The sequence below is a fragment of the Maniola hyperantus genome, chromosome 26 (genome assembly GCF_902806685.2).
Source record: "Maniola hyperantus chromosome 26, iAphHyp1.2, whole genome shotgun sequence".
Classification (NCBI taxonomy): Eukaryota; Metazoa; Arthropoda; class Insecta; order Lepidoptera; family Nymphalidae; genus Maniola; species Maniola hyperantus.
Window position 1 is genome coordinate 3828735 of NC_048561.1, and position 27199 is coordinate 3855933.

Consider the following 27199-nt stretch of genomic DNA (forward strand, 5'->3'; position numbering starts at 1 on the left):
CAAAATGGTGGGCGCCGTGGTTCGAGGCTTCGACCACAGACAGTCGGCGTCGCGTTTCAAGTGTAGACCATTAGACCCACAGAGTAAAGTCACAGACAACTTACCATAGTATTTTAAGCGTCCGGCTCTGGATTCCTCTCCTTCTAATCTCGTTTTGCTCGTTATTGTAATTAGATATTATAATTGGATGATTTAATTTTACGATGATTACTATTTATATTTTGTACAATTAACTATTTCGCGACGTTCGTCGCGACATCTAGTGTGAGATAGCTGAACTATGTAGTGACATCAATATATCGATGTTAGGTCGCTAAGCGAGTAGTTTTGCTACTAACCCGCAGATGGAAAATTGAGAAGTGGGCGGCGTTCCACAACCCCTCACCCCGCAAAATGTCACTCGATATTTCATAGGGAAATTTAATACAACATCTCCTCTTTGTTTCTGCTCTATGGTCTGGACTCGCCGACTCTGGTCACTGGGTGCCAAAAATAATGCCCCTAACACCATTTGTTTTGAAGGGGCATTTAAAGCGTTACTTTTAAATAATTATAGCGCTCCTCATTCGAGGAGAGCAAATTGTGAAGAAGATGGGAATGAATGTTTGCAAAATTTAGATTTTTTTTTAAAAGGAAACACCTCTCTTCCAGAAGAAACTTCTGATATTCCCGAAGAAATATATTTCAATGAAGATTTATGTGTCGACATTCTACCCCAAGAAGATGCGGGACAAGGGAATTATGTGTGTGGATGGGTTTTGACAAAATGCCTAAAAAATCTGTAAATCTTGTCAACAATGCCGACAAACACTACTAAACACAGCCAATGAGAGAAATAAATATAAAAGCAAAAGAATATTGCAACAAAAATGGCTGTGTTATCCGAGTGAAGCGCTGCTGAAAATTGCTTCCATAACATTCAGAATGTTACAAAATCATTTTTGAAAATAACGTACCAAAAAAAAAATATTAAAAAGAGTAGGTATTGTCGTACTTTGTGATGTATTGGTAGACTACCCATTTCAATGTTTGACTCACAAAGATAAGCTAAAAGCATATTTTTTAGATGCCACAGTTAATATCATTTTGTATAGTTGGTGCAGAACCATTAATCGAATTTTATCCGGAAAAATCACATATGGAGGTGAAGATAAATTTAAAAGAAACGCTGCTATTTATTATAATAAACGTAAACATTATAAAAATAAAAAATAACTTGAAAATTGAAATTCTATTCTTTTAGCTATAAATCCTGCCCTTCTGTACATAGATAATATTAATTTTGTTCTAGTATGCTATAATATTGTGGCGAGCGTAATATTTTGTATATTTTTAGTCATATAATTATTTATTGATATTGGGAAAAAGTTTATTTGCTACAATATTAATTAATAGCAGATTAGAACATTATTGTAGTTTATTTTTGTATAAACGAAAGCTATATTCTGCCGTGTTAATTCTGTTTGCAGGAAATTAATATTTTGACGCCTACTGTGAGTTTTCTTTGTTGAGGAATATAATGGATATCATTGTGCTAAGTCTGACTTTCTGTGATATAATAATTAATAAACGTAGAAAGTCTTGTTAACACAATAATATCCTTAAATAATATTCCTAAACAAAGAACTTACTGTTTGGCGCCAAAATATTGAATTCCTGTGAACAGCACGGTAGGACAATATATAGATACCTATATAGAGTATACGTAGGTATATATATCGATTAGTGTCGGTACCAAGAACCAGATGGCGCTTCAAAATATATTGGCATAAAATGCCTCGAGAGGGCTCTCTTTTCCCTATATATTATAATACTCTTTGGGGCATATTATAATACTCTTTGGTGCCGGGTGCTGTTTTCAAGACTTTTCTTGTGTGTAACAAAATAAAATCCAAAAATAATTATTTTTACGAAATAATATCTAATGTGGCTAGTGCTTGGGACGATTATTTTCCATTTTACTTTACATTTTGGCGTTTTCTGTCTAGTAGTCGTTCGATTTTGGTTTCTGTTTCTGTGCCATCTTGCTTTTATCACGACGGACGCTGTCGGCCATCATGGTGATTTGGAATTTGGAAATGCATCTCAAGAAATTACCTAAGTATGAATCGTGTGGCAGTTAACCGCGATATTCTTAAACCCCATCACATGGTGGAAATAATTGTGGAAGTTATTAGGTAAACGGGTTTTTTATTACTTATATCTATAAAGTGGAAACTTGAATAAGAGTCTTGGTTTTGTAAAGGTCTGTTTTTATTACGTTTTTATTTAATTCTGTCTGTCCGTGGCATGGTCTACTCTGTCGTGATTTGTGAAGTAAAACTTTGGCAGAGCTTTATATGACCAAGTTGTATACCTGTGGTCTAGGTGTATTAAATAGTGGTGTTTATTCTTCTTGCTATAGTTTTGGGTAGGTATCTAAATTGATGGTAAATCTTATTTTGTATGGTCCATGTACTTAAAAGGACCTCAAAAAAATAAGGTTTACCGGACCTTAAAAAATAAGGTTTACCATCAACCCATCACAGGCTCATTACTGAGCATGGGTCTCATTGATGGTGAATCTTATTTTGTTTGGTCCATGTACTTACATAAATGGACTTTAAAAATAAGGTACATCATCAACCCATTACCGGCTCATTACTAAGCATGGGTCTCATTGATGGTGAATCTTATTTTGTTTGGTTCATGTACTTACATAAATGGACCTTAAAAATAAGGTTCACCATCAACCCATTACCGAGCATGGGTCTCCTCTCAGAACGAAAGGGTTAACCAATGAAATATGTTGATTATGGGATAAGTATTGTTTATTTTCTGTCTATGTCGTGTGGGATATGAATATTGTTCTGTTAAATTATTGAAGTTCTCTGTTAAAAGAATGTTTTGTCAAGTCTTGCCTATATATCTTTTCATTGTTTACTGTTCTAAATGTGAATTGTCTCATTCCAAAGTGATACCCAGTAACCAGTCTTCCAGCCCAAAATGTTGAATTCCTAAAACAAAAACGCAAGAATTGGTTTGAGGCGATCAAACACATATCTAAATGGGGGCTACTTACCAAAATTAAAACTATATGGAATTGCTAGTAAGCTGTCAATTCATACACATATTTTGCTCGTTTGAAAACATTAATATAGTGTGTAGGGTGCTTACATAAAGAAACAGGTTTTCTCAGTACTGACAAATCTGTACGGGTCAGTACCAATCGGTACAGTGTGTGACTCGCATAAAGAAACAGGTGAATCTGTCCTTAGTGACAATCATGGCCTCCAGTTCGTCGGACGAAGATTTTTTACTTTTAGAAAGTACTTACGTCAAATATAGAAAGAGAAGAACAGTTAGTGTACTGATATTACTGGCATGTTCAACCAATTCACCTGAAGAAAGACTCGTATCACTATTAGGTAAGTAATGAATAATATTATTAGTTTAAAAATATGCGTAATATACTGGGTGGTATAATTTCAAAATGAAATGTCTTCATATACCGCTTATAGTCGCGGTGTCCCACAGCCAATGTTCAAAAAAAATTCCTTGACCTTTATTCATTCAGTAGGCTAGTAGTTTTATTGTTAGTAGTTTTAAGCACAATGAAAAATATCCGAATTCAATTTCAATTAAGTGAATGTTATCCTTATTAGCCAAAATCAGGCGAGAGGCAAAACATACAATGGTACGTTACATGACTTACATGTCACTTCAAATTAAATTAATATAAGTAATTATTATAAATTAAAGTAAAAACTCCAAAGTGGTAATTTAAAGCAAACAAACTTATTAAAAGCTGTGTTTAAGTTATAGTTATAGACCTTGTTTTGGCACCCCATGGACCAAAATCAAATTGAAGATTTCACAATTGGTACTCTGCTATAAAATTCGGCAAGAGATTGTTCATGTCTGAGTAGATTCATTATTTTCTTCTGTAGATACTCGGTGGCTATTAGATTGATTGCATTCATCTGCAGCTAGTCGGTTGCCAGGTGGATTCTTCTTTTCTTCTGTGGCTAATTGGTTGCTTATAACAGCAATATTGTCACTCGAAGTTTGTGGAAGAGTTATTTTGTTGTAGGTCTCTGGAGTACTATTAAATCTCTAAATGTTCATCGAAGCTTTCCGAGCAAATAACAATATCATCTAGGTAGGTCCAAACTTTACCTTCTAGAGCATGAAATAAAATATCCATTAATCTCTGTTGAGATTGTGATGCGTTTACTAAGCCAAAGGGCATAATTTTGAAATGAAAAAGACCCCGCCCGGTATAGCAAATGCTGTTTTGTCTTGTACTAGATTCCTCGAGTTCAATTTGCCAAAAGGCTGATTTTAAGTCAATTGTACTTAGAAATTTTGCATTTCTCAAATTATCTACAATGCAGGAGACTCTTGTAGCGGATAAGTATCTCTTTTCGTAATTTTATTCAGCTGTCTACTATCTAGACAAAAGCCTATTAGTACCATTAGCTTTTTTTACTACAACGATAGGGAGAGCACCAGGGACTATGAGAAGGTTCAACTACGTCTTTTTCTAACATCGCATCCAATTCGCGTTCAATTCTTCCTAATGGCTGGCGAAAAGTTGTACTGTTTTTGATATATCGGTTTACTGTCCCCTGTATCTATATAATGCTTGAGTATTTGGTTCTACCCAACCCTATACCTATCGCATTCCTTATTTCCTCAATAATGTCATAAAGTTTTTGTTGCTGGACTCGTCTAATTCTTCTTTGCTTACTAGAGCTGCCGGTTTTGTCTTCAATGGAACTAACTACTGGTATTCCTTCTGGTGCTTCTACTTTAAACCTAAATGAAATTTCAAAATATGTCAAAAAATCTTTACCCAAGATCAATTGTTGAGACAAATCAGGCATGAGCAGCATGGAGACATAGTGAAACTGATTATTGAACACTACTGGCACATCAAAACCTTCATTTATACAATGATTAGCACCATCTGCCGTAGCGATGTGCATAGATTTATTTTATGTGGCTTCACCCCAAGCCGTTTTAAAGTGTCCCCAAACTCTCTATTCACTACCGTACAAGTAGCCCCAGAGCGCCATTTGTTACGGGTTTGCTTCAATAATGCCTACACAACAAACTGTTTAAACTAGTTATTTATTATACAAACATGCACTTAGGCTAAGTCTTATCCTAGATTTTAGGCGCCAGGAGAGTTTTTACTAATTTTGTACCGGAACTCTGCCAAAACCAGACCTCGGCTAGCTGTATTCAGGGTTTGTAAAGGTCAGGGTCCAAGAAGGGCATTCCCGTGAGGCCCTTCTGGAATTTGATGCAGATACATTATTTGCTAATCGCAAATTAATAAGATTTCTATAAATCGTAAAATATCCAAACTAACACAATAGTTGCGTCACAACACGCAATTATTCCGTAGGTACACCGAACGTCTTGTTGCGTTGCTACAGCTTATCGGTAATGTCGTCAATCGTAATGGCCGACCGTGACCTTCAAACTTCCCTATTTTATAGAAACAAATTACAAAATATTAATTAGAGTCTAATATGATTTCGGACGGGATCGAACTCGGGTATCGCGATATACCATTTTATACTTAACAAATGTCCTAAATCGTATGAAATCTTCCTTATCCATTATAACGGGAAACATTACTTAAATGAGAGTAGTGTTGACATTGAACTAGGGTTACTATATTGCAAAGATTGGTACACGAACTATACTATTTGAATGAGATCTTGGTCGCGTCAAACTTCCAGTGGTTAGCCCGCGCCTTCACCATAGGTTTGAGAAAAGTAAGGGTTTGAAAATATGGCCATTTGGGAATTATACTGTAGTTGCCTCATCTCCAGAGCGAGAAGGTGGAATCTTCCTAACTTTACCGCAAATTGATCCTACTTATATATCTCCATCTTTTTCTTATTTTACTTTCTTGAACAACAAAAAAGTACTGATATGTAAAAAACTTTTTCTACAGAGGTCAAATACAATTTTATTGTTGTAACTATCAAGGATAAGAATTTAAAATAACTTATTTCTTTCCAGTTCAATCAATTTAAAATAATTATTTCTGTAAATCCCAATTATCAGGTTGGGTCTTATACATATAGAAACCTGGCAAGAAATAAGTATTTTTAAATTAATTTAACCTGATGTTTACAACAACAAAATTACATATATTACACAAAGACCAGTGGAACATAATATTTAGAAGAGAAGTAATGAAGCATTAGTTATGCACGTGATAAGATTAATGCTTCGTACCAATAGTTGAAGATGATGAAGAATAAACGATGTTCCACTGGTCTTTGCATTTTAGGGTGTTTATAGTTCAGGAATCCCAGTACTTCTCTCTTCCCCGCTTTGTATTGGCCATACCTCATGCTTGACTTTATAATTGTTGTTAAGAATGTTAAAGAATGCCAGCGCCTAAACTGATTTTAAGACTATTTAGAAATTCAGGACTTTGGATGCCCAAAGATAATTTCTCAGTCAATTTCTCTTCTGATCTAAATGATATTATACCCATCGAGAAATATTATTTGACCTCTGACTGTCTCATAAAATAATGAGCAGAATCATCCCTCCCACGATTTAGCGTTAATTTGTGCTTTTTTTACATCCTGTATTCCGGGTGTAATAGTTAAATGTGTTATTATTTTTAGATATCTTGCAACTGGAGAATCATTCAAATCGCTTTCAAAAAATTTCGTATAGGAGTAACAAGATTAACAAAAATTATAGAAGAGACGGTTCTAGCAATATTGGGAGTATGACCATACATATGCCTACACCCACCAGAGATATATTTTTATTCATAATCTAATGATTTCAATAATATTTGGAATTTCCCTCACGTCATAGTTGTATAGACGGTAAACATTTTGCGCGTAATGTGCCCCAAAAAAATCTGGATCTATGTTTTACAACTATAAAAAATATTTTCTGTGGTACTGCAAGCAGTAGCCGATGCCAATTATAAATTTGTAATGGTAGAAGTCGGGGGCTATGGTAAACAGAAGTGATGGCGGTACCTTTATATAGCATCAGATTTGTATCAGTTTCTAAATGAAAGAGAATTAGATATTCCATTGCCCGCTTATTTGCCTAATACCCAAGTCTCTGTTCCTTACGTATTTTTAGCTGATGAAGCGTATCCTTTAAGAACATATTTAATGAAACCCTTTGGTGGACGTCATTTAACAGTGGACCAACAAAATTTTAATAGTCGCTTGTCCCGAGCGAGAAAAACAGTGGAATGTGCATTTGGTAGATTATACTCAAAGTGGCGTTTGTTATCTAAAAGCATCGAAACAGATATTCAACTAGCTGATAAGATCGTAAAAACTTATGTGTTTGTTGCACAATATAATTATTGATAAAGAGGGTTTTGAGCGAAACTTGACTACGGTAAATATTGTCAGACGAAGATGGCACAATCAAAGACTGAGTCCGCCTAGTAATGTTGCTACAAACGTCAGAAATAATTTTGTGCAATATTTCAAACATAATCACTTAATATATAGGTAATTAAATTGGGTAATACTGTTGGAGACTTCGATGGCTTCCTCGTGCTTGTGTTTTAGTAAATGAAACCTTCACTTTGTGAACATGGCTTGTAATAAGTTAAATTAAAAATATACAACAGATATACAACATAATGTGACTGCTCTGAGTGGCGAATTTTGACTAGCGCACGTCCGGCGTGCGAGCACAAGTTTTCTCGAAGCAGTGATCGGGGTTCGCATGGCGAGATGTCCGCACACACACACACACGACTCGTTCTTAGCGGCGCGAACAAATACTTTATTATTAATATTTTATAACTACAAAATTAAAATAAATCGAACTGATCATTGAAAGTACTCACCATCCTGTTTCATTACCAAACTGATCTCTTTCCAACACTTATCTGTAACATTTCTGTTGCTGTGGAACTTATGAGTTCTGTCCCATAAACATTGTTTATCAAACACTAAGGCTATTAAAACTTCGTTATCCAAATCCATTTTTAATATTATTAAACACACCCTACACCAGTAAATGCTTAAACCCGTATGGCACGGTCCAGGTAGTCGGCACCGACAAGTTACAACCTGTTTCTTTATAAGTGAGTGAATAGGATTATATTGAAATATTATACCTGCGCTGATCGGTACCTACCCGTACAGATTTGTCTGTACCGGAAACCTGTTTCTTTACGTAAGCACCCTTACCACGGACAAAGCGAAAAGCTTTCAAACCTTACCACGGACAAGGCGAAAAGCTTTCAATCCTTACCATGCGATCGCCCATTTGCAAGATTTTCCAGCCTTCAAAACTCACTAAGGCATCACTCACCCACGGGATATTCTAAGCCTCAAAGCTCACTAAGGCATCACTCATCCACGGATATCAACAATGAACAAGCTTATATTCTCTGCGCACCACACTCTTGACATCATAGTTACCGAGGCACAATTTATATCAGAGCACATAATAATAGGGGTTAAAGTATGAAATTGTCGTTTTATTATAATGGGTACTTCGAATTGACATAGAACCTTCATGGTTGAGATTTTTGAGTGAAACTTTTTTTCATACGGTACCTATGTAGTTTCTTCTTTTAAAAAATGTGCAACATTCGATTATCAACTTTCAGTTGTTTTTTTTATTCAGCTTAGACAATAAAGATAGATACTTCGAAATTCGTGTGATTTTTGAATACGAGTTCCGACGCGGAACTAACGCGGCAGAAACAGCTCGCAATATTAATGTTGCGTTTGGAGAGGGGACTGCTAATGAACGCACTGTGCGATTTTTGGTTTTAAACGCTTTCGTGATGGAAACTTCGATTTGAAGAACGAACCACGTGGAAGACCGCCCACACAGGTGAATAACAATGATTTGAAAGAGATGGTGGAAGCCGATCCGAGCCAACTACCCAGGAATTAGCGGCATGGTTTAAGGTCATAGCACATTTAAACGACTCTGCTCCAACACCGCTCCCACCCAACACCGCCCTAAACCTAAGACGACTTGCATGCGCAGTCCACGCGGCGACAGCTAGCTGGCCCCTAGCAGTCGACGCGGCGACAGCTAGCAGACAGCCAGCTGTCCACCCGCCGACCGCTCTCGCCTTTCGCGATAGACGCGAGTTCACGATCGGTTTCCATTGAAGCAACTTGTATTTTTTCACTATGTCCCGATTCACAACGCGCGAACTAGCAATTATTGCTATTGCACTTGAGGATGAAGAGAGAGCGCAAAGAAATAACAGACGAAGATATTGGGTGCATAAAATGCTGAAAGCAAGACATGCAGAAGGAGAATTTTGGCAGATCCAGAGACACATATTAGATGACGAGAAAAACTTCTACATTTACTTTCATATGAATCGGTATTTATTTGATTACATATTATCATTTATTGAAAAAGACATAACAAAGAAGAATACGAAATTTAGACAAGCAATAACACCAATAGAAAAAATTGCCGTCACGTTGAGGTAAGTGAAAGAGAAACTTTTTTGTAAATTTTGTACATATTTATTTGAAAAAAATATATAGTACCAATCAGTCTCTAATTCCATTACTTACTAGCTTACAATGTTAACTTTAAATTAGTAAAGAAACATATTCTACCACTGTTAACTCTTAGGAATCATTTTTCTGTATAGCATTAGGCAATTCACTGTTCAATATCGGTTCTTCTAAAACTGGAGGATTATTGCCTGAAAGCTCTGCATTGCGGGTATTAAATTCGGAGGGGCCTGCATTATGGAGGTTCATAATCCGAAGATCCTACATGGTGGGTGTTATAGCCCGAAGGTCTGTATTGTGGGTGTTATAACCCGAAGTCGAAGGACTTTCAATATTGTGTCGTGAAGAACCAGCATAGAAATTAGTTTGTTCCTGAATTTCTTGTAATTCAAATTCAGACACCATGTTGAATATCTAGACTTCAGAACAGATGGCTGTAACGATTTAATTTTTTTACTGTTGTTGCAATGCTCGAAAAAAACTTGTCAATCTCGTCATCCTTATTTGTCTCTTTTTTCTTTGAGTTAAATATTGTAAAAGTTGAGCTGATGCCGAGGTACTTCTTGGGTCCCTTTGAATCGCTTTCTTTTAGGGATTTTGGAAACAAAGAAGAGTTTGCTGAGGTATTTGTGAAGCAGATTCTGGTTGGTTGGCGACATTAAGTTCTGAGTCATTTGATGACATGAGAGAATCGTGATTTGACAATAATTCGTTAACATCAAAATTTTCGTCCACTTCACTATCATCTTCCGTTAACGATGAAATAGTTTTTCTTTGTTTCATATGCGGCAACAAAAAAGACATCTCTTCTTCAAATTGCCATTTTTGGATGAGATAGCAGCCTGACCACTTTTTGTGCGTGTCTAACAACTGCCCTTCTATAGCTTTCTCTTAAGTTTGTCCATGTTTTCTTGCACTCTGATTCTGAAAAAGAAAAAAATCGAAGTGAAGAGGTGTCTGTGTGCTAAGGTGTGTTTATTTTTGCTAAGAAATATTAATAGAGGAAGTTTTTTTTCAGATACATGATCACGGGAAGTTCAGCAAGGACGTTGAGTTCAAGCTTTAGATTAGGCGAATCAACAATCCGATCAATTATACAAGAAGTATGTAATGCAATCATAAACAAATTAATGGGAATTTTCATTCCAACGCCAATTGAAGAGCGGTGGAAAAGTATAGCTCAAGGATTTCAAGACAGATGGAATTTTCCAAATTGCATCGGCGCTATAGATGGGAAGCATGTCAACATCATAGCACCTGCTAATAGTGGTTCGCTGTATTTTAACTATAAAAAGCACTTTTCTGTTGTCCTAATGGCTGTGGTTGATGATAAATATAGATTTATAATAGTTGATATAGGCGCTTTTGGTAGAAATAGTGACGGTGGAATATTTGCATCTTCGAAATTAGCGAGACGTCTTGAAAGTAATTCATTACATATTCCAAACGATAAACCACTACCTGGAAGTAACAGAAATATACCACATGTTTTCATAGGAGATGAGGCGTTTCCTCTGATGAAAAATTTAATGAGGCCATACCCTCGTTGTCGTGGCTTATCTGAGGCACAAACTATATTCAATGAACGTTTATCACGAGCACGCAAAGTTGTGGAGGATGCATTTGGAATATTGTACCAGAAATTTAGCATTTATAACAAAAATATTAATGTGAACCCGATACACGTTGACACATTGATACTAGCGACATGTATTTTACATAATATTATGCGAAACTATGAAATAGAGTATCTAGATCAACATGAGATGCAGCAACCAATACATCACAACGAGAATGGTTTCCTGCAACCAATACTAGAAAACGAAATGAACAGTGCCGAAAATGCTTTTAATATTCGAGACTTGTTTTCATCTTACTTTCAATCTCCTGAAGGTCAAGTTTCATGGCTGCATCAAAATATTCAATAACGAGGAAAAAAACTTAGAGCAACTTTTACCCTTCATTTTAAAAATATATTTTGTTTTATGAAAAATAAATATCTTATAGACTAGGTACCACAAAAATTATTATTTCAACATGTACTTTAGCTCTGGCTACCAAATTACAAGAGCAATTAATTTTTTCCAAAACTTTTAAAGCGTTACCAAAAATTAAGTGTCACTTTAAAAGCGCACTGTGAAAAAAAATGTACTACGGAAAAATGACCCTGTATAAGAAAAACTTGCTGATTTAATGCCAATTTAAATGAGGTACTCTTTGTTTCGTAATTCTGGTATTATAATCGTTTTTTCATATCAAGGTGCAAAAGATTAGTTTAATTCAAAATAATTTTGAAGATTATCATGCTGCTAGTTAAACTGCTAGTTTTTTGTACGTTGGAATGCTAGAAACATCACTGTGCTTGTCACACTTATAATTTGTGAAAAGAACAGAAACTCTTCACTAGCACCACGTGCCAGAACTACCCAGAACGCCCGTCTTGCAAAGTAGTTCATCTTTTCTAGGAAACAAAAGGATAAAGAAACTATGCCTCTCTTTTACACTAATCATCTTTCCTTATTTCAACAATGCAAATAGGAAGGATGATTAGTGTGAAAGAGAGGCATGGTTTTTACCATACCACCCATACGTGTGGAGGGGCCACACGTATGGGTTTGATGAAAAAAAATTTGAGTTTCAGTTCTATGTATGGGGACCCCCAAAATTTATTGTTTTTTTTTCTATTTTTGTGTGAAAATCTTAATGCGGTTCACAGAATACATCTACTTACCATACAACAGTATCGTTCTTATAGTTTCGGAAAAAAGTGGCTGGACTGGCTACGGAACCCTAAAAAATTATTAAAAAATACAATTTTCCTCCTATACGTTTTTAATATAGTATAGACTAGCTGATGCCCGCGACTTCGTCCGCGTGGATTTAGGTTTTTCGAAATCCCGTGGGAACTCTTTGGTTTTCCGGGATAAAAAGTAGCCTATGTGCTAATCCAGGATATTATCTATCTCCATTCCGAATTTCAGCCAAATCCGTCCAGTAGTTTTTGCGTGAAGGAGTAACAAACACACACACACACGCACGCACGCACGCACGCACGCACGCACGCACGCACGCACGCACGCACGCACGCACGCACGCACGCACGCACACACACACACACACACACACACACACACACACACACACACACATACAAACTTTCGCCTTTATAATATTAGTGTGATTGTACGTAGATAGATACATACCTGTTGCAGACAACGTTCTAGCAATAGATTTCCATGTTTGATCCCTTTTGGCAGAATCTGCGTATTTTGCGTCACTGGCATCGTACAGACAGGGATATCTTCGAACTTCTTCTATAAGTTTTTCTTTGTTCATAATGAATGCGTTCAATATCTGCGAAAACACTTGGAAAGAGATCGAACGTGCGGTTTACTCGGTGTAGATACTGACCGACTGAGCGGCGCGGGCGACGCGACGGCGGGCGCGGCGAACGCTAGCAAAGCGCGCGGGCCCCGCGCCCCGCGGCGACCGCTAGCGGTAAGCGCGCGGGCACCGCGCCGACCGCTAGCAGTAAGCGCGCGGGCACCGCGCCGACCGCTCGCCTACAACGTGCGGCCTGCGAGGCGTCAACTACCGAGCAGTCTGACGGCGGTAAGCTCGCTGACAGCGAGCTGTCTGCTAATTTATGATGCCAATGTAAAATATATCTAAAGAGCAATATTTAAAGCCCATATTTGAATTTTATTCTTTTTGCCGGGTGGGAGCAGAGTCGTTTAAGTGTGCTATGACCTTTAACGTTACCTTACCAACAATATTGACTCATTTGCGTCAATTAATATGGTCTGGACTCGCCCGACTCTGGTCACTGGGTGCCGGGCTGCGGGCATATTATAATACTCTTTGGTGCCGGGTGCTGTTTTCAAGACTTTTCTTGTGTGTAACAAAATAAAATCCAAAAATAATTATTTTTACGAAATAATATCATTAATGTGGCTAGTGCTTGGAGACGATTATTTTCCATTTTACTTTACATTTTGGCGTTTTCTGTCTATATAGTCGTTCGATTTTGGTTTCTGTTTCTGTGCCATCTTGCTTTTATCACGACGGACGCTGTCGGCCATCATGGTGATTTGGAATTTGGAAATGCATCTCAAGAAATTACCTAAGTATGAATCGTGTGGCAGTTAACCGCGATATTCTTAAACCCCATCACATGGTGGAAATAATTGTGGAAGTTATTAGGTAAACGGGTTTTTTATTACTTATATCAACAAAGTGGAAACTTGAATAAGAGTCTTGGTTTTGTAAAGGTCTGTTTTTATTACGTTTTTATTTAATTCTGTCTGTCCGTGGCATGGTCTACTCTGTCGTGATTTGTGAAGTAAAACTTTGGCAGAGCTTTATATGACCAAGTTGTATACCTGTGGTCTAGGTGTATTAAATAGTGGTGTTTATTCTTCTTGCTATAGTTTTGGGTAGGTATCTAAATTGATGGTAAATCTTATTTTGTATGGTCCATGTACTTAAAAGGACCTCAAAAAAATAAGGTTTACCGGACCTTAAAAAATAAGGTTTACCATCAACCCATCACAGGCTCATTACTGAGCATGGGTCTCATTGATGGTGAATCTTATTTTGTTTGGTCCATGTACTTACATAAATGGACTTTAAAAATAAGGTACATCATCAACCCATTACCGGCTCATTACTAAGCATGGGTCTCATTGATGGTGAATCTTATTTTGTTTGGTTCATGTACTTACATAAATGGACCTTAAAAATAAGGTTCACCATCAACCCATTACCGAGCATGGGTCTCCTCTCAGAACGAAAGGGGTTAATCAATGAAATATGTTTGATTATGGGATAAGTATTGTTTATTTTCTGTCTATGTCGTGTGGGATATGAATATTGTTCTGTTAAATTATTGAAGTTCTCTGTTAAAAGAATGTTTTGTCAAGTCTTGCCTATATATATCTTTTCATTGTTTACTGTTCTAAATGTGAATTGTCTCATTCCAAAGTGATACCCAGTAACCAGTCTTCCAGCCCAAAATGTTGAATTCCTAAAACAAAAACGCAAGAATTGGTTTGAGGCGATCAAACACATATCTAAATGGGGGCTACTTACCAAAATTAAAACTATATGGAATTGCTAAGTAAGCTGTCAATTCATACACTATTTTTGCTCGTTTGAAACATTAATTTAACATTAATTTAACAAATTCCTAAAAGGCCGGCAACGCATCGGCGGGTCCTCTGGTGCTGCAAATGTTCATGGGCGGCGGTAATCACTTAACATCAGGTGACCCGCCTGCTCGCTTGCTCGCTATATCTATTAAAAAAAAAAAAAAAATTAATATAGTGTTAGGGTGCTTACATAAAGAAACAGGTTTCCAGTACTGACAAATCTGTACGGGTCAGTACCAATCGGTACAGTGTTGACTCGCATAAAGAAACAGGTGAATCTGTCCTTAGTGACAATCATGGCCTCCAGTTCGTCGGACGAAGATTTTTTACTTTTAGAAAGTACTTACGTCAAATATAGAAAGAGAAGAACAGTTAGTGTATCTGATATTACTGGCATGTTCAACCAATTTCACCTGAAGAAAGACTCGTATCACTATTAGGTAAGTAATGAATAATATTTATTAGTTTAAAAATATGCGTAATATACTGGGTGGTATAATTTCAAAATGAAATGTCTTCTATACCGCTTATAATCGCGGTGTCCACAGCCAATGTTCAAAAAAATTCCTTGACCTTTATTCATTCAGTAGGCTAGTATGTTTTATTTGTAGTAGTTTTAAGCACAATGAAAAATATCCGAAATTCAATTTCAATTAAGTGAATGTTATTTATTAGCCAAAATCAGCGAGAGGCAAAACATACAATAGGTACGTTACATGACTTACATGTCAACTTCAAATTAAATTAATAATAAGTACTTAATTATAATTAAAGTAAAACTCCAAATGGGTAATTTAAAGCAAACAAACTTATTAAAAAGCTGTGTTTAAGTTATAGTTATAGACCTTGGTTTTGGCACCCCATGGACCAAAATTAAATTGAAGATTTCACAATTGGTATCTGCTATAAAATTCGGCAAGAGATTGTTCATTCTGAGTAGATTCATTATTTTCTTCTGTAGATACTCGGTGGCTATTAGATTGATTGCATTCGTCTGCAGCTAGTCGGTTGCAGGTGGATTCTTCATTTTCTTCTGTGGCTAATTGGTTGCTTATAACAGCAATATTGTCACTCGAAGTTTGTGGAAGAGTTATTTGGTTGTAGGTCTCTGGAGTACTATTACGGGAAACATTACTTAAATGAGAGTAGTTTGACATTGAACTAGGGTTACTATATTGCAAAGATTGGTACACGAACTATACTATTTGAATGAGATCTTTGTCGCGTCAAACTTCCAGTGGTTAGCCGCGCCTTCACCATAGGTTTGAGAAAAAGTAAGGGTTTAAAATATGGCCATTTGGTACTGTACTGTACTGTACTGTAGTTGCCTCATCTCCAGAGCGAGAAGGTGGAATCTTTCCTAACTTTACCGCAAATTGATCCCTTATATATCTCCATCTTTTTCTTATTTTACTTTCTGAAACAAAAAAGTACTGATATGTAAAAACTTTTTCCTACAGAGGTCAAATACAATTTTATTGTTGTAAATATCAAGGTAAAGAAATTTAAAAATACTTATTTCTTTCCAGTTCAATCAATTTAAAAATAATTATTTATTTAAATCCCAATTATCAGGTTGGGTCTTATACATATAGAAACCTGGCAAGAAATAAGTATTTTTAAATTAATTTAACCTGATGTTTACAACAACAAAATTACATATATTACACAAAGACCAGTGAAACATAATATTTAGAAAGAGAAGTAATGAAGCATTAGTTATGCACGTGATAAGATTAATGCTTCGTACCAATTAGTTTGAAGATGATGAAGAATAAATGTTCCACTGGTCTTTGCATTTTAGGGTGTTTATAGTTCAGGAATCCAGTACTTCTCTCTTCCCCGCTTTGTATGTGGCATTACCTCATGCTTGACTTTATAATTGTTGTTAAGAATGTTAAAAGAATGCCAGCGCCTAAACTGATTTTAAGACTATTTAGAAATTCAGGACTTTGGATGCCCAAAGATAATTTCTCAGTCAATTTCTCTTCTGATCTAAATGATATTATACCCATCGAGAAATATATATTTGACCTCTGACTGTCTCATAAAATAATGAGCAGAATCATCCCTCCCACGATTTAGCGTTAATTTTTGCTTTTTTTACATCCTGTATTCCGGGTGTAATAGTTAAATGTGTTTTTATTTTTAGATATCTTGCAACTGGAGAATCATTCAAATCGCTTTCAAAAAATTTTCGTATAGGAGTAACAAGATTAACAAAAATTATAGAAGAGACGGTTCTAGCAATATGGGAGTATACCATACATATGCCTACACCCACCAGAGATATATTTTATTCAATATCTAATGATTTCAATAATATTTGGAATTTCCCTCACGTCATAGGTTGTATAGACGGTAAACATGTGCGCGTAATGTGCCCAAAAAAATCTGGATCTATGTTTTACAACTATAAAAAATATTTTTCTGTGGTACTGCAAGCAGTAGCCGATGCCAATTATAAATTTGTAATGGTAGAAGTCGGGGGCTATGGTAAACAGAGTGATGGCGGTACCTTTATATAGCATCAGATTTGTATCAGTTTCTAAATGAAAGCGAATTAGATATTCCATTGCCCGCTTATTTGCCTAATACCCAAGTCTCTGTTCCTTACGTATTTTTAGCTGATGAAGCGTATCCTTTAACACTTCAACTGCCCTTATTTTTCGCAGGGTGCCACATGTCATGTGCCTACTACAAGAATGTGTTACGATGGTGATCCTGTGCCTATTACATGTATATGTGTCGCAAGTAGCCATTAGCGAGTGCCGTTAACGCACGTACGCGCTGTCGAAAAAGATTTGTAAAAATAAGCTGAGACTCGGGTTTTTATGACAGGTCATAAAATTAATTGGTTCTCAAAGTGTGAAGGGTCCTCAAATAAATAAACTTAGGAATTTATATTAACTGTACCTTATTATTAAATTATTAAAAATCTTTTACCTGAAAAATAAGTTAGTAGGTACCTAATCTAAGGGTCTGTTTCACAATCGCCAGATATACTTTATCTACTTTGACACTTTGACGGATTTTCAATACAAAAACTGTCATAACGTCAAATTTATTCGTTATATAAAGCTTATCTGGAGGTTGTGAAACAGGCCCTAAATATATAAAAGGAAAAGGTGACTGACTGACTGATCAAATCAACGCATAGCTCAAATTGGCCTGAAATTTGACATGCAGATAGCTATCATGACGTACGCATCCGCTAAGAAAGGATTTTTGAAAATTCAATCCCTCAGGGGGTGAAATAGGGGTTTGAAATTTATATAGTCCGCGCGGACGAACTCGCGAGCATAAGCTAGTCAAAGATAAATTAGGTAAGTACCTATTTGTAACTCTACTCAATGAGCTCTAAACAATAATACCCCACACGCTAGGATAAGAAAAAAATCCGGCTCCTTTTTAGGGTTCCATAGCCAAATGACAAAAAACGGAACCCTTATGGATTCGTCATATCTGTCTGTCTGTCCGTCCGTATGTCACAGCCACTTTTTTCCGAAACTATAAGATAAGAACTATAGATAAGTACTGTTGAAACTTGGTAAGTAGATGTATTCTGTGAACCGCATTAATATTTTCAGACAAAAATAGAAAAAAAACAATAAATTTTTGGGGTTCCCCATACTCAGCACTGAAACACAAAATTTTTTTTTTCATCAAACCCATACGTGTTTGATGTATCTACCTATGGATAATTTAAACATATTATTCAGGTTTCTAATATAATTTTTTTCTAAACTGATGAATAGAGACTTAACGAATTTTAAGGATGGCATAAACTAAAACAAAAATGTTAATCAACACATCCATTTGAAAATTGATCCACCAGCAAATAACTACGAACTGAAAGGATCCAGGTTCTATTAATAAAGAATGTTTGGTAAAATACGACTTCGTCCGCGTGGACAACACAAATTTTAAACCCCTATTTAACACCATTAGGGTTACCCACCACCAGTCCAGTAGTTTGAGCTGTGCGTTGATAGTTCAGTCAGTCAGTCAGTCAGTCAGTCACCTTTTCCTTTTATATATATAGATTAGTGTAAATTCGGGTTCCGGCGTTACGAAATTAAACGGCTTAATAAAATCTAATCAATTTAATGTATATATGCAAAAATAAAGCTAGTTAAAATAAGATTATAATAGCCTTAACCTAAACTTATTGCTAATACCTAGGTAGGTGTAGGTGTAGAAGTAGGTGAACCCTACTTCTACACCTACACCAAGACTGGTGTATTTGGGGGCGCGCCTGGTGATTCCCAATCCCTACCTAACACGGGCGTGTTAGGCGGCGCGCCTGGTGATTCCCTACCTAACACGGGCGTGTTAGGCGGCGCGCCTGGGACGTCTCCCGACGATGATGATGATGTCTCCAACGATCTAATCATGTAAAATAAAAGCATTTAGGGTAGAACTTCTTCGTACGAGTGTAAATACAATATAGAGAAAACCAACACGCATAAGATGTCAAAGAAGATAGGTAATTTTGTCAAGTCCACCTTGATTACACAAGAACAAAAAGTCAGACTAGAAAAAAAAACCGGCCAAGTGCAAGTCAGGCTCGCGCAACGAGGGTTCCGTACTACAGTCGTATTTTTTCGACATTTTGCACGATAATTCAAAAACTATGATGCATAAAAATAAATAAAAATTTGTCATAGAATGCTCAGGTTAGCCCTTTCACACCAACATTGGCCCTTTCATTGACAGACCGACAGACAGACAACAAATTGATCCTATAAGGGATCCGTTTTTCCTTTTGAGGTACGAAACCTTAAAAAAATTGAAAGCTTACCTTCCACAGAAGCACATCCACCGCTCCCACCACTTAGAACTTCTCGTATCGTAATCCATTATAGCAAGTAATCCGTAATCCGTGGTGGCAAGGTGTGACACAAGACGTCCACCTTCACGGTCCACATGTGTTAAAATAATAATATACTTTTGATTCCACTACGCCGAAAGGAAATATTGAAAGCTCCATTGTGAAGTGCTTATTACATTTGATGTATTGTAAACCAATTCAGGAGCGTATTCAGCGCCGGGGTGCGATGGTTAGTCTGCGCCCCGGCTCCCATTAAAAGTATCTATATAATCTCCAGCACAGCACACATAAATAGGTACCTGCCTAGTACGCGACAGGTCGATATGGCAATCGGGGTATGAGGCGGGGGGACGTCCCACAGACCCCGATTGCCATCTCAACCTGTCGCGTAATATATGTAGATACCAATAAAAGCGAGCTCAAAATTATTTATTTTTTAAATTGTTTTTTTAATAAATAAAATCTAGGTAGGTGCCCAAAAGCGCGAGCGAAGCGAGCGCGACGTTTTTCCCAATATTGCCCATGGGAGGTATATATTATTATTTACTTTTCGGCACCGCCCGAAATCAAATCTAGGAAGGTACTCGCAACTTGATTTAACGACGATTTTTTCTTTCAGCTCCCGGCCCTCGAGGGCTGTGGGGCTCCTGGCCCGTGGCATTTTGTCCAACTTGTCACCCTTTTGCTACGCCACTGGCTGTGCCCGCGGTTCCACTCGTGTGGTCTCAGTGTACCTAGTAGGTACCTATCGAAATTTATGGGCGGTCGGCTTGCGCCCCCTAGGACTGCGTCTGGGTGCACCGCACCCCTTGAACCCCCGGGTAAAGACGGCCCTGTATTATTAGGTGCCTAGTGTATTTAGAACGTGTCGCAGTGGTAGGTCCACTGTTGTAAATCAACATATTTTATGGTAGAAATAAGAGTGTAAGTCTCGAGTGGGCTAGTTGCTGATTGAAGCGACAAGTTGGTTCGACAAGCGAAGCGACAAGTTTCACAATCGCTGAATAGAGAAGTTCTCTTCATTTATTTCATATTAGCTGATGCCCGCGACTTCGTCTGCGTAGATTTACATTTTTCAAAATCCCGCGGGAACTCTTTGATTTTCTGGAATAAAAAGTAGCCTATGTCCCAACTAGCAAAAAGTGGTTTTGTAATTATCCCAAAACCAAAATTTAGCGCACTTATAACGAATTTATAAGCGCTTACTACGCGTTCATACATACATGTTTCATACATACATACAGACAGCGGGAAGCGACTTTATTTTATACTATGTAGAGATAATTTAATTTTTGAAATATGTAGAAGTCCTAGATCTAAAGATTTCAAGAATACCTAAGCCACATAAAATGTTTAATTCCTGTAGTATTTAATACCTATGTTTGAAAATGTTCAGAAGTAGTTTGATAAAATTTTTTGATAAAGTTCGAACTAAGTACAATTATTTCTTATTGATTCTTAAACTGAAACTGAGGTTTTATTTAGCTATTTACAAAGTTACTGTGAATAAGGATGGATTCCTTTACCTAAGGAAGTTAGTTGATAATATTATGTAAAAGCAAACGAAACTCTTACGAAATGTAATTATTGTAGTAATTCATATTAGGATACAAGTAGGTATGTAATAATGAACCAAAGTATCTCATGAAAGTACTGATAATAAAAGTACAAATTAGTTAAGTCGGATTTTTAACTCGTGTAACTTTTAATTGAATTGATTTATAATAAAAAAACAACACAACATTTTAGTTTTTTGCTTTTATTTATAAGTAAATCTTAAAGCTCTATTTACAACGTATGCAATAATGGCGTAAAAATGAATTTGTATTAAACTGTGGATATTCACAAGCTTGCACTTTATAAGTATCTGTTATTTTATAGTCATTCTCTGACTTTTTAAGTTTTCTAATTATTGTTATAGGTACTATAAAAAAAATTACGAGGGTTCCGTACTACAGTCGTATTTTTTCGACATTTTGAACGATAGTTCTAATACTATGATACATAAAAATAAATAAAGTTCTGTTTTAGAATGCACAGATGAAGCCCTTTCATATGATACCCCACTTGATATAGTTATCTCACTTCGAAAGTTGAAAATACTAATTATTAGTTCATGACCACAATTTAATTTTTTTTGTGTGATCTAACCCTAAAGTCACGGTTTTCAGATTTTCCCCCAAATGTCAGCTATAAGATCTACCTACCTGCCAAATTTCATGATTCTAGGTTAACGGGAAGTAGGTACCCTGTAGGTTTCTTGACAGACAGACAGACAGACAGACAGACAACAAAGTGATCCTATAAGGGTTCCGTTTTTCCTTTTGAGGTAGGAACCCTAAAAACAACTAATCCTAATTAATAATTAATTTTCATTATTAATATAGTTTAATGGGTACTCTTTGAAATAAATGTTCTGACATGCCCTCTAGTCTTCAAAAACATGAAAAAAAACAGACACGAAACCTTAAGGTGGCCATATTCGACCCAGGTACCTTATATGTCGCAGGTATACTATTGTCAAAGCCGTGGACCCATCTCACGGGAAATAGAGACGCACTACCGACGTGAGTGGCCGTAGGCATATGGGGCATGTGCTTACGGATAAAGCACATTTTATACATGTCACCACATGCCCGCAGGGCGTATAGCACACTTCTCGTTTGCTTATGCGGCAGATTATGCACATATCTGCAACATCAACGAGCGACACGGCACTCGCCTCCTCGCTGGGTATCTCGATGCAGTTCGAGGGCGGAGCTTCTGGGTTTTCTTCCACCGCGACCGGTGCGAACGCGATCGACTTAAAAAACATATTTAATGAAACCCTTTGGTGGACGTGATTTAACAGTGGACCAACAAAATTTTAATAGTCGCTTGTCCCGAGCGAGAAAAACAGTGGAATGTGCATTTGGTAGATTATACTCAAAGTGGCGTTTGTTATCTAAAAGCATCGAAACAGATATTCAACTAGCTGATAAGATCGTAAAAACTTATGTGTTTGTTGCACAATATAATTATTGATAAAGAGGGTTTTGAGCGAAACTTGACTACGGTAAATATTGTCAGACGAAGATGGCACAATCAAAGACTGAGTCCGCCTAGTAATGTTGCTACAAACGTCAGAAATAATTTTGTGCAATATTTCAAACATAATCACTTAATATATAGGTAATTAAATTGGGTAATACTGTTGGAGACTTCGATGGCTTCCTCGTGCTTGTGTTTTTAGTAAATGAAACCTTCACTTTGTGAACATGGCTTGTAATAAGTTAAATTAAAAATATACAACAGATATACAACATAATGTGACTGCTCTGAGTGGCGAATTTTGACTAGCGCACGTCCGGCGTGCGAGCACAAGTTTTCTCGAAGCAGTGATCGGGGTTCGCATGGCGAGATGTCCGCACACACACACACACGACTCGTTCTTAGCGGCGCGAACAAATACTTTATTATTAATATTTTATAACTACAAAATTAAAATAAATCGAACTGATCATTGAAAGTACTCACCATCCTGTTTCATTACCAAACTGATCTCTTTCCAACACTTATCTGTAACATTTCTGTTGCTGTGGAACTTATGAGTTCTGTCCCATAAACATTGTTTATCAAACACTAAGGCTATCAAAACTTCGTTATCCAAATCCATTTTTAATATTATTAAACACACCCTACACCAGTAAATGCTTAAACCCGTATGGCACGGTCCAGGTAGTCGGCACCGACAAGTTACAACCTGTTTCTTTATAAGTGAGTGAATAGGATTATATTGAAATATTATACCTGCGCTGATCGGTACCTACCCGTACAGATTTGTCTGTACCGGAAACCTGTTTCTTTACGTAAGCACCCTTACCACGGACAAAGCGAAAAAGCTTTCAAACCTTACCACGGACAAGGCGAAAAAGCTTTCAATCCTTACCATGCGATCGCCCATTTGCAAGATTTTTCCAGCCTTCAAAACTCACTAAGGCATCACTCACCCACGGGATATCTAAGCCTCAAAGCTCACTAAGGCATCACTCATCCACGGGATATCCAACAATGAACAATGCTTATATTCTCTGCGCCCACACTCTTGACATCATAGTTACCGAGGCACAATTTTATATCAGAGCAATAATAATAGGGGTTAAAGTATGAAATTGTCGTTTTTATTATAATGGGTACTTCGAATTGACATAGAACCTTCATGGTTTGAGATTTTTGAGTGAAACTTTTTTCATACGGTACCTATGTAGTTCTTCTTTTAAAAAATGTGCAACATTCGATTATCAACTTTCAGTTGTTTTTTTTATTCAGCTTAGACAATAAAGATAGATACTTCGAAAATTCGTGTGATTTTTGAATACGAGTTCCGACGCGGAACTAACGCGGCAGAAACAGCTCGCAATATTAATGTTGCGTTTGGAGAGGGGACTGCTAATGAACGCACTGTGCGATTTTGGTTTAAACGCTTTCGTGATGGAAACTTCGATTTGAAGAACGAACCACGTGGAAGACCGCCCACACAGGTGAATAACAATGATTTGAAAGAGATGGTGGAAGCCGATCCGAGCCAAACTACCCAGGAATTAGCGGCATGGTTTAACGTTACCTTACCAACAATATTGACTCATTTGCGTCAATTAATATGGTCTGGACTCGCCCGACTCTGGTCACTGGGTGCCGGGCTGCGGGCATATTATAATACTCTTTGGTGCCGGGTGCTGTTTTCAAGACTTTTCTTGTGTGTAACAAAATAAAATCCAAAAATAATTATTTTTACGAAATAATATCATTAATGTGGCTAGTGCTTGGAGACGATTATTTTCCATTTTACTTTACATTATGGCGTTTTCTGTCTATATAGTCGTTCGATTTTGGTTTCTGTTTCTGTGCCATCTTGCTTTTATCACGACGGACGCTGTCAGCCATCATGGTGATTTGGAATTTGGAAATGCATCTCAAGAAATTACCTAAGTATGAATCGTGTGGCAGTTAACCGCGATATTCTTAAACCCCATAACATGGTGGAAATAATTGTGGAAGTTATTAGGTAAACGGGTTTTTTATTACTTATATCTATAAAGTGGAAACTTGAATAAGAGTCTTGGTTTTGTAAAGGTCTGTTTTTATTACGTTTTTATTTAATTCTGTCTGTCCGTGGCATGGTCTACTCTGTCGTGATTTGTGAAGTAAAACTTTGGCAGAGCTTTATATGACCAAGTTGTATACCTGTGGTCTAGGTGTATTAAATAGTGGTGTTTATTCTTCTTGCTATAGTTTTGCGTAGGTATCTAAATTGATGGTAAATCTTATTTTGTATGGTCCATGTACTTAAAAGGACCTCAAAAAAATAAGGTTTACCGGACCTTAAAAAATAAGGTTTACCATCAACCCATCACAGGCTCATTACTGAGCATGGGTCTCATTGATGGTGAATCTTATTTTGTTTGGTTCATGTACTTACATAAATGGACCTTAAAAATAAGGTTCACCATCAACCCATTACCGAGCATGGGTCTCCTCTCAGAACGAAAGGGGTTAACCAATGAAATATGTTTGATTATGGGATAAGTATTGTTTATTTTCTGTCTATGTCGTGTGGGATATGAATATTGTTCTGTTAAATTATTGAAGTTCTCTGTTAAAAGAATGTTTTGTCAAGTCTTGCCTATATATCTTTTCATTGTTTACTGTTCTAAATGTGAATTGTCTCATTCCAAAGTGATACCCAGTAACCAGTCTTCCAGCCCAAAATGTTGAATTCCTAAAACAAAAACGCAAGAATTGGTTTGAGGCGATCAAACACATATCTAAATGGGGGCTACTTACCAAAATTAAAACTATATGGAATTGCTAAGTAAGCTGTCAATTCATACACTATTTTTGCTCGTTTGAAACATTAATATAGTGTTAGGGTGCTTACATAAAGAAACAGGTTTCCAGTACTGACAAATCTGTACGGGTCAGTACCAATCGGTACAGTGTTGACTCGCATAAAGAAACAGGTGAATCTGTCCTTAGTGACAATCATGGCCTCCAGTTCGTCGGACGAAGATTTTTTACTTTTAGAAAGTACTTACGTCAAATATAGAAAGAGAAGAACAGTTAGTGTATCTGATATTACTGGCATGTTCAACCAATTTCACCTGAAGAAAGACTCGTATCACTATTAGGTAAGTAATGAATAATATTTATTAGTTTAAAAATATGCGTAATATACTGGGTGGTATAATTTCAAAATGAAATGTCTTCTATACCGCTTATAATCGCGGTGTCCACAGCCAATGTTCAAAAAAATTCCTTGACCTTTATTCATTCAGTAGGCTAGTATGTTTTATTTGTAGTAGTTTTAAGCACAATGAAAAATATCCGAAATTCAATTTCAATTAAGTGAATGTTATTTATTAGCCAAAATCAGCGAGAGGCAAAACATACAATAGGTACGTTACATGACTTACATGTCAACTTCAAATTAAATTAATAATAAGTACTTAATTATAATTAAAGTAAAACTCCAAATGGGTAATTTAAAGCAAACAAACTTATTAAAAAGCTGTGTTTAAGTTATAGTTATAGACCTTGGTTTTGGCACCCCATGGACCAAAATCAAATTGAAGATTTCACAATTGGTAGGGGAAAGCAGGTAGGATTCGTACACTTTTTACTCTAGGTCATGTAAAAACAAAACTAATAAATATTTCAAAATAATTTCAACGCTGCTGGATTACCTAGTTATCTGGCTTTAATTATAGTGTAGTTCAGTGTTGATGCAAAGTAAGATGACAAAGCTATGATGAATTTCCCAAAAAATGGAAATCGTACGAAAGCACCCCACACGCGAGGTAGCTTCGTACATCGAGTAGGGTACATTCGTACATAGTGGGGAGCCTTCGTACACAGGGATTAAAAAGGCTATTTTATATGAAATTAAACATTTATTGATATCAAAATTAACACAGAATCAACCTTAAACATAGTAATAATTAACAATATGGTGTTTACAAACAATGTGTTACAATTTAAGTCATTCATTAATCAACATTCTAATTTACCGTTATAGTAACTCGCGTTTCATCTCTTTAGCCTTCTGTTTTCTCTCTTGTTCTTCTTTTTTCATCTTTTTTGCTCTTTTCTTTTCTATCAGTCTATTTTTTTCGGGATTATATGTTATATCCTTAATTTTTCTAATACTTTTCCTTTCTTTGTGTCTTTTTAGGTGCATTCTCATTCACTTTAGGCTAAGGTAAAAGGTTGCATAATTTCTAGCGTCATCATCCCACAGTTGATGTAGATGGTGATGGAGGTGGCAATCTTGATGATAGATCTTGTTGAGTAAGAGTTATTTCTTTGGGAGTTGAATTGGGATAGCGCCTATGTCAAAAATAAACGATTTCTTAGTAATTATTATTAAACAGAGGGTCTTCCAAATTTCGTGAAATCCACGTCCATTGTAAGTTTTAACCATTCTAAACTGATTCTAAAGTTGTCGATTTAAATATAAAGAGTACGTCAAATGTTTATGACGTCATATCTATGTATATCTTTTATACAAGCTGGCATAAGTACTAAGCCAGCGTTTTGACGTTTGATAAGAAGTTGCTAATTTGACTTATAGCGCAGCTCACGACAGGCATGAAACTTCGAAGAAAGAAAACATCGAGGTTTCACCCACACTGGCAGGCGTCAAATGTCGCCTATATTTGACGCTCGGTAGGCTATGAAAC

General features: G+C 36.5%; 1 protein-coding gene and 1 long non-coding RNA gene across 2 annotated transcripts in view; both read left to right on the forward strand.

The window, feature by feature from the left end:
* Positions 1 to 27199, forward strand: part of LOC117994453 (E3 SUMO-protein ligase ZBED1-like) — a 318547-nt gene that overhangs the window by 50925 nt on the left and 240423 nt on the right. The gene's annotated exons all lie outside the window — the stretch shown is intronic.
* Positions 9331 to 12205, forward strand: LOC117994455 (uncharacterized). Its single transcript, XR_011238206.1, has 2 exons — positions 9331 to 9463; positions 10516 to 12205. It is a non-coding gene; the product is annotated as an uncharacterized lncRNA (long non-coding RNA).